The 14,558-nt window shown below is 48.6% G+C and overlaps 1 protein-coding gene across 1 annotated transcript in view; it reads right to left on the bottom strand.

The window, feature by feature from the left end:
- Positions 1-10,068, bottom strand: part of C8H1orf21 (chromosome 8 C1orf21 homolog) — a 107,194-nt gene extending 97,126 nt beyond the window's left edge. The window contains exon 1 of the mRNA XM_038145056.1: positions 10,038-10,068. The gene's annotated coding sequence lies outside the window, so the exon portion shown is untranslated. The remainder of the gene's footprint in view (positions 1-10,037) is intronic.
- Between the last annotated feature and the right edge of the window lie 4,490 nt (positions 10,069-14,558).

Raw genomic sequence — 14,558 nt, 5'->3', positions numbered from 1 at the left:
ATTCAGGCATGTTCATGACATGTTAGGGGAGATGGCAGCAGGTAAGGAATGGAAAATTACAGACAAGGAAAAGAAGAATGGGAAATTGAACGCTTAAGCAGAGAGGTCACCAATTTACCAACTAAAAGAATCCATCAGCAAACTAGACAGCACCATTCACCAGTTACCAACCATGAAACAGAAATCCAGAAGTCTTCAGAGCTGCCTCCACTCTTACTTGCAGTTTAATTCCTGAGGCTATTCAGTCACAACCAAGATCAAAAGCAGAGCTGACCCCACACACTAGGAAAGCTCACCGATTTTGGGGGATAATTTCCTTATCCTTATGGCATGGTTCATTCCCCTGGGATCTTCCCTCCCACCTCTGCCTCTGACCAGGACTGCATCAAAACTTACCTGCTGCTTGGCCAGAGACTCCTCCGGAAGCAGCTGATGCTGACTGTGGCCAACAACAGCCTGTTTGTGCCTTTTCAAAGCACAGGATGATGCAAAAATGCTCCAGAAAAGAGTTGTCTCTTCTGCATTTGGCTTAGGGCACAAAACATACAGGAACACAACAATTATCCTGGTTATTTACACTCCACTAAAGAGATAAGGGCTGTGACGACAAGAGCGAGCAAGTGGGTTCTTCATGTGCTTTCCCAGGATAGAGCAGCTCTTGGGAGAGCAGGGCGGAAGAGAAGAGAGAAGGTATTACCATCAGTCTGCATCACAGCCAGATCATTGCTGGACCAGAAATGAAGTGTTTTATTTCAAAATCAGGTCTTCAGGCTGGTGGGGGTTTGCACCTTGGGCTTTCTTTTGGAGGGCAGGCAGGAGGGAGAAGGCAGCAGTAAAACAACTACTTGCCTTACTCATCACAACAAGAGCGAAGAAATCTGTCCTTGCGCACTGAAGGCATGGTAAACCGCAGGAAAACAGGAGCCCTCAACATGGTACACCTAATGAACATCTTCAGTGAACTCCCCCTTGTTCTGTGTAGTCTCCCTACACTGCTGCCCAACCTGTTCTTCCTACCAAGGAAAGCCAGGGCAGGGCCTGCAAGGCTTTGGACCAGTTTTTCCCCAAGCAGCAACATCACTATGTGCTGATTCTGCCACATTTGCTATTGCTTCAACCTCAGCACCTTCAGAAACCCAAAGCCCCGAGGCTTTTCCTGGCCGGTCTTGGCAAGAAGGCCATCCCAATGCCATGCCTGCAGCAGGACAGCATCCAGGGCCTGGCTGGCGCTCGGACACGGGGCAGGAAGGGCGATGGCCCCGTCCCCACCCCGGCAGCTGCCGGGTGGGAAGGAGCCAGGGCACAGCCCTAACTCCCAGCTAAGTTGGGCGGCTGAATCAGCGCGGGTGGACAGCGATTTACTGCTGACACAGAGCTGCAATAAATTACCACCTTTCTGGAGCAACCGGGAAGTTGCAGGGGTGACTTAGTCATCCTCCATCCTGACGCCATTCCAGGAGCAGAGCCACATACGTCCCCCGGCTTTGGGCTGTGCCCGTGGCCCAAAAATAGCTTTTAAGCCAAATCCTGCAGTCATCATTCGAAGCTGAAACCCTTTTATTTACACTCAGCAAGAAGTCATGTATGTTTTTGACAATGCTGACAGTAACCAGTGCTTAAATTATTTGCTTAGCAAAGGAGTCTACTTAACTACAAGTTACACCAAGTATGCAATGTTTTCTGACCCACATAGAAGCTAATAATTTGCATTTTATGGAACCACTTTGCATAGACAACCCATCTTAATGGCCACAGCTTACTGTAGAAGAATTAATAATTGAAAAGCAACTCGTCAGCATTGTTATTTGCGTTACAGGTAACTCACAAACCTCATTACACTGTAGCATTAAATTTCCAATGACCTTCTGGAAAGCTGCTCACTCTGAGAGTCTTTTTTTAAGGCACGATCTCTCAGAGTGCAATTGCAAGCAATTGCAGAGAAAGTATGTGACAGCGACCCAGAGTCTGTGGGAAAGGCCAGGCAAAACACCCCGTCAGAAATCTATCAGCCTGATCCCCCCCTTGGGCTGAAGAAGTGACTTTGACTTCATGAATCCCCCCTCTCTCCAGTCAGTCACTTGACCACGCTTCTCTCACAAATTTCTGCCTTAATGCCAGATTAATCCTACTTCATCCAGTCCCCAGACATCTAAGAAGCTCCAGCTCTTTTTCTCTCAAATCATTGCCTTTCAAACTATTTCGGTTGCAGCACCCAAGCATTTGCTGTGGATGAAAGAAGGCTCAGAGACTAGCACAGAAGTGTAAAGGCAAACAAAAATTACATGGTAAAGCCTGGGATTTCCATAGTCTTAGGGAAATTAGGTCCCCTGAATCCCACGACAACTCTGAGAAGAGTCGAGTGCATAATTTTCCATTATGCTTGTAAAAAATCCCCAAATAAATGTACAACTAAATGCAGCTTCACCAGGCTGAGCGTTTCCTACTCTCCTAAACGTTGTTACTAAGCCTGAGGTCTCTTAGTCTACGTTTTAAGGTCTGATTTTTCAGCGCAGAATGGAAGTTCCAGGAAAAGCCAGCTCAGAGCCCTGTTGTTGGGGAAGAGCAGCAGAGCAGCCCCACATTTGGAGCTGCTCACCCGACGTGCCTGTCCCGCTGACAGAGCCTCTCTGTGTTGGCATCGCAGGCGCTCCTCGCTGTGACGTCTTTGCTCAGGGCTGTGCCCCTACGCAATCTGCTCCAGAACATGCTCACTGACTCTTGCCATCCCCAGAGCTTCTCTGGCATGGCTCTGCCAACTGAAACAGGAAGATTTGGGGCAGCCAGGGGCTGATTTATCTCTCTGTGAACGCCGGCGGGTGTCATTTGTGCAGCTCTCCCAAACAAAACATTTTCACTGCCATAGCAAAGGCAAACTTGCCCAAATCCAATTTGTCTGGTACTTAATTAGCATCTCTGCTGCAATGCTGGAGACAAAAGAAAGAAGCACTCCCCTCCTCCCATGAGCAGCAGGACTTTTTAATCTCAAGGATACACTTTATCCAACATGGCCAAAACAGAAAGAATACAGCTCCCTCTCACTATTAAACAGGGATCATCTCAGGAGCTTGTTCATCACGAGGTTTTAATTTTAATTTCAGCAGCCCTGGCTGATAGACTCCCACACCTGAAAACCAGGGAGTAATTTAAAACCATAAATCATAAGAAAAAACAATTACATCCATTAGAGCTTCGAGTGGTAAAAAGAATAGAGATGGGACTGGAAACCCTGGCTGGCTTTCCTTTCACCCACTAATAAAACAATTCCCTAAAGTACTCGCAGGAGTTTCTCCTCTCCACATTTCTGTGGCAGACGAAGGGGAGAGCCAGATCTGCTCCCCTGGATTCAGTCTGGCTTATTCAGCAGCGTCAGCTCCGCTGTTTCAGCTTCCTGCAAAAATAAAGGCTCACAAGGGAAAGCTGAGCCCCTGGGCATCCACCAGACCACAAGAACTGCACGCACAGAGGAGGCAGGCTGCACCGGGAGCACAGGAGCAGCAGCCTGTCCTTCAGCATCACACGGCTGGCCATGCTCAGCAGCCCAAACCACAGCCTGGAACAGCCCAGCTCAGAGAACGCCCTGGAGCCAGGCACAGCCATCGCTAACAAAAGAGCAGCTCCTGCACGCTCTGCCAGTGCATCCCCTGCAGCCAGCCTGCCGGTGCATCCCCTGCAGCCAGCCTGCCGGTGCATCCCCTGCAGCCAGCCTGCCGGTGCATCTCCTGCAGCCAGCCTGCCGGTGCATCTCCTGCAGCCAGCCTGCCGGTGCATCCCCTGCAGCCAGCCTGCCGGTGCATCTCCTGCAGCCAGCCTGCCGGTGCATCCCCTGCAGCCAGCCTGCCGGTGCATCCCCTGCAGCCAGCCTGCCGGTGCATCCCCTGCACGTCAGCTGTGCTCCCTTCAAGATGCAGCGGGGGGTGAGCGGGCCTGTAGATGAAACGAAGCAGCAGAATCCAAAGTGGATATTGCCAGAACAGAGAAACATCTTAGTCATCCCTCAAAGCTGAAGCAGGAATGGGCTTCCAGCCCATTAGCAGCCCTTAGAAAGACAGCATTTGTTTTGGTTTACCAGCCGATTCTTCCCTCAGACCGTTTTCCACTGGAGAAGTGCAAATGTCTGCTGCTCAGAGCTTTACTGAATTAAAAAGAAATTCTCCAAACACAGAGGTGAACTTCAACAAGCCTGCTTCCCCAGGAACAGCACACCGAGATCGTGACCGTGCACAGGGCATGGAAAATGCTGCTGCCACTGTAAGAAAGGGAATCCGAGCAACGCGTTCCTTCCTCTGTGTCTTCCTGCAAAAACAACCTCCCTGCCCAACATCCAAAACTGCACAGGCTCCACAAATCTAATTAGCCGTGACTCCAAAACGCAGAGCTCTGTCTGTCTAAACGCATAAACATTAATGTTGTTTTGCTTTTATTAATAAAATCTTGGGACGGGATGAGATAAAAATCCTAAGGAGGAAAGTCTAAGAGGTAAGTACCTCCCCCTCCCCGAGTAAAGAGCTGTCTTTGTGTGAATAAACTGGGCAACCTAGATAAACTTTCCCTTGTTTATTATAAAAGCACAAGTTCACCAAGGTCCTTTTATGTCCTGATGTATGAAATTATTCCAGCTACATATAATTTCACAGAGCCAAAGGGGTGAGGCTATGGTATTTATAGATACATTCAGGGCTAGAATTTTGGTTAGCAGCAATATTTTTATGGCCTCAACACCTAACATACTTTTGGGAAAATGCCCACCTGTGTATATATAGACCCTGGGAAATTTTCCCTATTAAATACATATTTCAAGTGAACTTGCTCTTTATCTTTTTCCAAACTTGACAGATAAAGCCTGTGCTTTTAGAGATACAGAGACAGAAGGAGAAGAAACTGAGGCCATAGCAAGAGGAAGGCTTCTAAACCCATCCAGATGCTTTTAGACATGTTCACCAGTTTGGTTTTTTTATTCTCCAAAATGGGGCCTCAGATAAACTTCTAACCCAGAGGCCTGTCTAAAGTCTGCTCAGGACTGGATCAATATTCCAGTTAAATCACTTGGCACTGGCATCTCTTCACTCCAGAATTGCCTTCCTTTGAAGCAAGCAACAGCAGACATGCAGGCAAGGGATGCTGTCGGATTAACACTGCTCCAGAGATCTTATCCATATCCATATACTGTTGTTTTGTACAGCATCATTATGTAAGCCTCTCTATTTTTAAAACAAAACATTTGTCTGGTCAGTCTCTACTATTATCCCACCCGTAAACCACCAGGCTGAAATTCCACCCACTTTAATCATAAGTTTATAGGCTTAAGGGTGGAAAGGTAGTAGAAATGACAAGATCAAGAATTTCTATTTGCTTTAGAAACATGAAAATTCTACCCATTTTATCAACAGGATTTCAGAAGCCACCACAATAAGGGCACTGCCCACGCTTCCCAGGGAATGGGCATGGCCCCAAGGCTGCCAGAGCTCCAGGAGTGTTTGAACAATGCTCCCAGGGATGCACAGGGTGGGACTGGAGGGGTGTCTGTGCAGGGACAGGGTTGGACTCCATGATCCTGATGGGTCCCTTCCAGCTCAGGATACTCTGACTGTATGATTCTGAATAAATTACCAACCTTTGAAGAGCTTACTTTAATAAACCAAACACGACTTTAGTACCAGTATCCACAAGTCTGTGACCCAGAGGGCTTCTGTAACCCAGACTCCTGAACCACCAGCACAAAAATAAATACTGTAGGTCAATTCGCAGCCAAAGGATCCTGCTTCTCTGCCACACAAAGAAAAAGTGGAATTTAAACCACAGCTTTGTTACCACCCATCTATTCTTGAAATGATCGAGGATGGCGTGGTAGAAGCCAACCTACAGAACAGTGCAGGGACTGAGTTACTGCTTTTTCTGCATCATGCAGCACTTAAGTATACAGATTCCAGTAACTTCAAGCTCTTGATTAGGACTTTTAAATTCTGCTCTCTGCATTCTTACGCATGCCCTAAAATGTTGCACCAGATCCCTTGCTAAGATTTACTTTGGTAAATCTTCCAACAACGTTGCTGAAGTTGCTCCTTGGCTTGCAGCAACTCTTCTGTCATCTGAGCATTTCGGAGTCAAGACTCACCCCAATCTATGTCAAGGATGCACAGCTGCAGAAATCACTTTTTGTATTTGAACATTTTTTTGCATGCAGTCACCTAAAAATGACAGCCATAATGGTACCTAGGCATGAAATGTGACTACAAACAGGGCTGGGATTATACTTCACTGCAAATATAAAGCAGTTACCTTCACTCACCTTCTAAGACCACTTAGCATCCCCATATAGAGTTAATTTCTGTGTGAAAATCTAAAAAGAAATATGTTCTTCTAGAACTCAGATAAAATCACAAGGACTTCAAATGGCAAACTGTAAAATGAAAACATAAAATCCTTTTCAGACTGGACAAATATACAAGAAGTTCACCAGCACAGAGGGTTGTGAACACTAATGCCATGAAGTTTTTCAAAACTAATTAAGACATTATTTTAGAGACAACAATCCACCGGCAGCTATTAAACAGAGTTTAATTCCTCCCTGGAACTGCCAGCCCAAAGGTCTCCTAGGGTGGTAACTGCTACAAGGGTTTAGCGGGAGGAGAACTTCACTGTTCCAGTTTTTCTATGCACCTGGGAGTGGTCCCATCCGAAGAGCTACTGAGCCAGACAGACCTCTAGTCTGACAGAGAATAACTGCTCTTACTTCATTCACAAGATTGAAGATGACAAGAGAGCAACCTGTTAATATATCAGAGCTGAAATAAACTCATACCAGTAAAAGAAATAGCTTTAACCTAACTGCATATCACATTCCACACTGCCTCCTCTGAACATCCTACAACACAGCCTTAATAATATTACCTATTCCCTAAAGTACCTCTTTGGATTCCAGTGTACCCAAAATGTGCTTGTGTACATTTATCACGTTATACAGCACACAGAGTAGACAGGAGCACAGTGACAGACACTTGCAAGTGCCTGTGAAATCCCTTTGCAATTGCATACCTGCTTATATAGAATTAAACACAGCCAGCAAGGAAATAAATAGCAACAATAATAATAAACTCTTTCCAGAGTATTTTTGAGCATGTATTCAAAATGTAGCCCTGTTCCATCCCCGCTAGAGGATGGAAAAGCAGCATCCTTGAGGGTCCCTTACCTTTCCCTGAATGAGGGGAAGATTGGAAGGCTCAGGCTGCACATCAACATAAAGGCCTCTGGAAAACTGTCTGCAGGAGTTGCTTACTCCACAGGAGGTGCTTACTCCTCCTTTGCCCCAAACACCTGATGCCATCACATCCTGTATTTTCAGAACAAGTTGCCCTCCTGGAGAGCAGAGCCCAGGCGAGCCCACCGCAGTGCAGCTGCGGACAGGGGTCCCAGCACACACCTACGGAGGGGTCCATGCTGACCTACACCTCCCTCTCCTCCCCACATCCCAGCCTGCCCCTTCCCCTCTCAGCTCCTGTCACCTCCAGCACGGCGGCGATGCCTGTGCCGATCTTTGCCCGCGCGTCATCGCCTGCTCGCTGAGCAGATTCAGGGAGACAAGCCCTGAGAACCTCTCCTGCAGCAACGCCACCTCCACAACAGCGACAAGAAGCGGCCAACTAATAATGGACCGGTTGAGGGGCTGCCAGCTTCAGCAAACACGGCTGGAATCGTATTTTCTGTTTAATTCAGGAAGCTTCCAGTTGAGCATCGGTCATCTTGCTTGATCCAAGCCCTGGACTGCAGTAGCCCAGAGCCTGCACAGCGCCCCGGGCACCAGTGGCCATGCTCAAAGACTTTCCACGAGGCCTTGGGATGTCAACTAAATGAAGCCCAAAGTAAGCCTGCCCAGGCGTGCAGGCAGCACCTAAGGCGCTGCAGAAGCTCCTGGAGCACTGACAATCGATAGTAAGTACATCATAATCCCAAAGAGATTGCTGAAAATTTGTTTAGGATGTTACTGTGTCCACTCATTGTGTTTCCAGCCAGTATTTGCAACACGCCAAGTGCAGCAGATCTGCCCGATGTAAACAGCTGCCCTAATCCACGCTGTTCTATAGATCGTGTTTACCCAAAGCTGAATGATCACTTCAACCTTTGTTAATCTGATTGCATAACAAACCACAGCAGCCTGAAATAACCAAGCTGCTCTCTCCGGCACACATTAGTTGAAATCAGTCATTTCAGCACCCCGCTTCTTCTAAAAAACGGAGCAGACCAGATCATGGAGAAAGAAGAAAACAAACCAAGTGCCTGGCCGCTGCTTTCACAGCCAACCACGAGACACAGCACAGCACGCAGATGCCACGGGGCACATTCGCACCTGGAGCGGGCTGGGAGCACAAGGCAAAGCCAAATGTTCCCAAGCCCTGAGCTCCACTGCGCAACTGAAGCACATCCTGCTGGAGCTCAGCTCGGGCGCAGGCTCCGAGCAAACTATACAGCGTGGATTTCCAAAACATGAAATCGCACGTATATAAACAAAGGCTGTAATTTACACGGCGGATCCTATGAAAGCTTATCTCGCCCATGACATCACACCCATAAATTACAACTTAAAGCACCTGTGCCAAACTGCTCCCACCCCAAAATGAACGTGATTAATATCATCTGCTCATCCGTGCCCAGGCCTCTCGGGAATAAACACACATGAAGTACCTCCCAAGACAGAGTAGTATTTAAAGATTCTTCAGACAATGAGAAGATTTATAATTATTATTGCATTGCATCATCACAAAGCCTTAAACAAATCAAGCTGCCTCATCATATGACACCTAAGATAATACAAGGTTAAACAGCACCAAGCAGTATCGGTTAACTTCACTTGTACGAAAGGACAAATACCCCCAGCCCCTGGGCACGGGGATCTTCAGCCTCGCAGCTAGTATTAAACAGCAAGTTAGACATGCAAAGCAAAACACACGGATTTCTTTGAACAGGCCCAGAATCAGGATTTTTCCATTGAAATCCAACCAACCGGGGCTTAGGGAAAGTGAAGGGCAGGCGAATGGGGAACTGAATAAGGTGAGGGACGCGTTTCAGCATCTCTCAGCTTCAGTTCACGGGTCCATGATCAGCTCGGGAGAAATCAAGAGGCGGTATCAGAAGCTAACATTACACTGCCTATTGATCACAGCCAGCCTTCCACAGCACACAACAGAATTCCTCCTCTGGACTGACGATAGCCGAGGAGGTTGCCTTATGGCACAACCGGCAGACAAGACAGGCATCAGCCGATTCTAACCAAAACACGCCTGGAATACCTTTGTGAGGCAAACCCAGCCAAGTATCTCTGCTCCAGGCATAAATATCTGCTCCTCCGAGTCCGCAGCTAGCCACAAATAATTGCTAATTAGCGCGGTGCCCCCGCGCTCCGCCCGCGCCGGGGCACGGCCCCCGCAGCAGGCCCTGCGCCGGGAGCGGCGGCTCCGCCGGCTCCGTCCGCGCCGGCTGGGGCTGGGGCTGGGCCGTCTCCATCACGCTCTGCCCGCACCGAATCCCCATTTCTGCGCGTTATTACCAATCTGACATCACCCCAGAGCAAGCACAGCCTGACATCTACAGTTAACTCGGAGACGGTGTAAGTGCCGCCCGGCGCACGAGCGCTCGGCGTTGCAATACGCTGCCGCCGAACGTCCAAAAAGAACCGTAAAGAGACACAGATACCGGCACACGGCTACACACACAAAACCCGCCGGAGAGGGCTCGCTCCCGCCCCGGCCGTGGAGCCGCAGCCGAGCTCCCGGGCGCGGTGGCCCCGGCCCGGCAGCGCCGGGGGGGCTCCGAGCCGCCCACCCGCAGCCATTTCCCCGCCGCGGCCGCGGGTCCGGCGCTCCCGGCGAGCCCGCTGCGCACAAAGCCCGCCGGGCCATGAATAAAACATCGCCCGGAGGCGGCTGCGAGGGGGGCCGGGATACGAGAAATAAGGGAATGGAAAGGGGAGCGGGGCAGCGGCCCCGCGGAGGATGGGGGGCTCCCCCCGGCCCCTGACCCGCGCTGCCCCGGCCCCGGGCGCTCACCTCGGCAGCCGCGCTCGGAGCTCACCTCGGGCCGGAGCGGGCGGCTGCGGCTCCCGGGCGGTGTGCGGCGGCGGCGGGGAGCGGAGCCGAGCCGAGCCGAGCCGTGCGGCCTCTCGGGGAGCGGGCGGGGCCGAGCGGGCGGGGCGGGGCGGGCGCGGGGCCGTCACCGCGGGGAGGAGCCGCCGGGCCCGCGGGGTGCGGGGGTACCGGGAGTGCTCATCCCGCACCCGGATCCCAGGGTACCGGGAGTGCTCATCCCGCACCCGGACCCCGGGGTACCGGTACTGCTCATCCCGCACACGTATCCCCGGGGTACCGGGAGTGCTCATCCCGCACACGTATCCCGGGGGTACCGCACCGCTCATCCCGCACTCGGACCCCGGGGTACCGGTACTGCTCATCCCGCACTCGGATCTCGGGGTACCGCTCCGCTCATCCCGCACACGTATCCCGGCGTACCGCACCGCTCATCCCGCACTCGGATCCGCGGTGTCGCCGGGCAGGGGCTCTGAGCGGGGAGGCACCAGGCAGCCGGTGAGGTCACGATGCACAAATACAGAGTAATGGAATCGGTAGGGATAGGAGGGACCTCTGGAGATGATGCGGTCCAACCCCTCACCAAGGCAGGGTCACCTGGAGCAGGTGACACAGGTGGGTTTGGGATATTTCAGAGTTGGAGACTACACACCTTCCCTGGGCAGGCGTTCCGGGGCTCTGCCACCCTCCATGGAAAGAAGTTCTTCCCCATGGAAGTGGAGGGTCAGCTCCAATCTCTTGCTCTCTGTGCCCAGGGACAGGACCCAGAGAAGGGCTGGAGCTGGGCCAGGGCACGTCAGGCCCAGGAAAAGCTTCTTCCCCAGAGGGTGCTGGGCGCTCCCCAGGGAATGGGCACAGCCCCAAGGCTGCCAGAGCTCCAGGAACATTCGGACAACACTCCCAGGGATGCACAGGCTGGGATTGTTGGGGTGTCTGTGCAGGGCCAGGGGCTGGACTGGATGACCATGTGTGTCCTTCCAGCTTGGATATTCCATGGTTCCCTGTTGTTAAACTTCCTGTGTTTTAGTTTTTGTCCATTGCTCCTCATCCAGTCACTAAACACCAAAGAGAATCTGGCACCATCCCCTTGCCACCTGCCTCTGGGATGTGGATCTCAAACACAGCCCCCTGTGCCTCTGGCGTCCGTGCCCCACTCAGCAGGGAGACAGCAGAGTGCTTCTCCCCCTTAGCATGGGAGTTGTTTTCCCAGGAATGCAATGCCTATCAGCTCTATGGCATCATGCACCCAAACTCTCACTGGAAACCTGCGTTTTTCTGTTCACAGAGGCAGAGTTTTTCATGAAAACAACTGAAAAGCTGGAGATGGAGATGAGGCCTCTTTGAAGATTGGGTTATAAAAGCTGTCTCAGACTGTTCCTGCCAGGAAGTGCTACCATGTGAACTAGAAAGATTCCAGCAAGCCTACATCCTTTTCATCACTTACAGTTTTAGTATCATCCAATAAACCCGGCAGATAAGTTTTCATCTAAGGACATTTTTCCTTCACCATGATGAAAATGTTGAAATAAATAACAGTTTGTTTGCCAAATCCTTGGCAAGATCCCATTTGAAGTAATTTTTACTTTTAACTTTCCAGCAATTAATTATTTTTCTCTGCACTGGAAATCACTACCAGAAAGGTGCTCATAAACAACATCAAGACATTCCAGAAGAGGGAATATTTTCAACTCTAGGTTGATAACTGTGAAGTTTGGCCAACTTTGTTTTTCTGCAGAGAGCCTGATACTGTTTGCAAAGAAACGTGGTGCTTTTACAGTGAAACATATATGATTGCTATGCCTCTATAAACTGTGCTTCCAATAAAAACGCCCATAAAAGAACAGCAGGAAGCAAACATATTTTGTTTAGCCTCCACAAACAAACCTCCCTGATGTTTTCCTGAGGACGTGTGCAGCTAGTTAACATTCATAATAATTATTTATATGAAAATCCATTTCCTTATGCACAAATTTGTTGATGGAGTCTTTGTCTGCCACTCTCGTGTAGTCAACGATAGGTTTAAAAGCAGAAAACAGTTATTTCCCTGATTTCTGGTGTTTGTTTTACTCATTTCTGAGCTCTCATTTCGGAGAGCTATTTTTAGAAGCTGAAAAATTATACACAGTGTAAACAATTTCAGATATCTAGGACAATTTTGGTACTAAGAGTACCATCAGCTGGGCCTTGTGCTCTGTCCCTGCCTAGTGATGCTCAAACCAGGTATTAACTCACAAATAAATTACGGGTTTAATATCAAAATCAAGTGCTGGGGGTTGTTCCTGCAAGAGCAGGACAAATTTCATCCTGATTTTTTTCATACATGAGAACAGAAATTGGCTTTCCTTCTTCAGTTCTCCTGCTGCTGTGGGAATGAATTGACTTAGATCTGGGAGAGTCATGGACTGAAAGTGGCCAGAGACAAATATTTTCAAAGATGAAATTATCATTATTTTTATAATAATAAGCCCCTCAAAACTCTTGGGAAGAGGAAAGATGAAGATATATTTGAGTATGGAAAGTCAATGGCTTGTACCTGGTTGTCTTATTTTGAAAGCAGCTCCACCTCTGTGCCAAAAGAAAAGAACAAGCCTCTTAAGATAGCAGGTAAAACAGTGGTGTAGAAGCACCAGTTTGGCCTATTTTTGAGGGGAAAAAAGAGTTGGCTTTCATCACAGTCCTGCAGTGTAATCAATGTGTGCATGCCTCACATGTGCCTCAGTTATATCAATACAGCAGTGCTAATGAGACTCTGTCTGTCTTCCCCTAAAAATGGGATTGCTGTTCACTTGTTTATGCCAAAAGTATATCTATTGTACCTGTGTCCTACTTGTTATGGGTGAAAAATAGACCATTACTTGGATCAGGTAGCTGCTATCAGCACAACTGTCTACGTTTCAAGCTGAAAACTGTTTCAAATGCCTAAGTTACCTCCTTGTTTTATTTTCTGAAAGGCACTGATGATTTCCTGATACTTCAGTGAAGCTCTTCACTTCACTGGGAGAAATGAGAGTCGCCATGGCTCACCTTATAGAAGAATAAGTGAAATTGCTGCACATTTTTCCCAATTAACAGGAGTTCAGAAAAAAAACTAAAATGCTGCACAAGCTGCTGCCAGAAACAATTTAAGGATTTTTATTAGTTGTCATCACCTCGACCCTGGCTATAGTAAACCTCACAATGACATATTCATTTTCCCTTCAAGTACTGTAGTCCCAAAACAGTGAACTATTGCCTGACTGTGTTGATATTCAAGGATTTTTGTAAACACAGTCCCCAGGGTTGGAAAGTATGGTCACTGTGCATGGACTCTGGCTGCCAGGGTGATGTGGCTATTCCCCCATCCCCAAGGACTGCGGAGGAGCCGAGTCAGGCTCACGTGGACCACGTTGCTGTTGCTGCTGGAGAAAGAATAAAGGGCACAGAAGGGGATGAGCCCTGCAGATGCAGCTACCTCCCAGGATTTTGCACGTTCTATAAAATTTGAGATGTCAGGTACCAAAATTTTTTACAGGATGCCAACGTTGTTGAGGTGAGTTTGATGCTGCAAACCCACAAGCTGCTCTTTGAGCTGTTCTGCTGCCTGACAAGCGACACAGGAACAGACATGTGAACTTCCCAGCTCCTTTTTAATGGTGTATTAACATCAAAGACTAGCTTTACATATTTAAAAGACTACAAATTAGCAGATGTTTGTTTTGCACAGTCTGGCCCTGCTTGTTGCATTCACTGTCATTATTAAAATGGAAATGGATGTTAATCTGCAATATAGAAAAACATGGACTGCAAATCCCGGGCATATAAGAGAATGCATTTTAACCAATAAATAATTGTCTATGAATAAATAATGCCCTTGGAGGTAGGAGCTGCTCTCATTCACCTCACCCAGCACCACAACTGTTCAGAGGGCAAAAAGGAGAATGAAATATTTTAAAAGAGTCAAAGATGATTCTGCGTCACTTAACGCTGCATAATTCTCCAGAGTTTTCTATTTCACAACTTCACCATCACAGAGCAGGGCCTACATCAAAACCCTGGGACACAAAGCAAGCCCAGCTGTAGGAGAAACCTACAGATACACCTGGGAACTTTCAGGCAATCTTTACTGATCCCAGTTCTGTGTGCAGTGCTTGTTTATTTACTGTGCCGATTCAATTATTCTGTTTATTCCTTAGCTTGCAATTAGGAAAGATAAAATAGATAGACAAACCCTCCAGTAAACCACCCACATTTTGGAAGCTGTATAAACAAGAAGAAAAGGTCTGTGGCATCCAATCCTGAGGTCCTAATTCCAGATTAACAGTTTAGCAAAACTATCTGTTAATTTCAGGCAAGGGCTGAGAGAGGAAAGACTAAGCAGGAACTTTAATTGTCAACTGTTCAACATTTGGATGCAGCAGAGGTAGTGCTAAAGTCAGTACACTGGGGTTTTAGCCTCAAGAATGCTTCGTGCTGGGACTGGAATGATAGGCCATGTGCCTGTGCTAG

Source organism: Motacilla alba, chromosome 8, assembly GCF_015832195.1.
Source record: "Motacilla alba alba isolate MOTALB_02 chromosome 8, Motacilla_alba_V1.0_pri, whole genome shotgun sequence".
NCBI classification, from domain to species: Eukaryota; Metazoa; Chordata; class Aves; order Passeriformes; family Motacillidae; genus Motacilla; species Motacilla alba.
The sequence above is the reverse complement of the archived record's forward strand: the minus strand, read 5'-3'. Positions and strand labels throughout refer to the sequence as shown.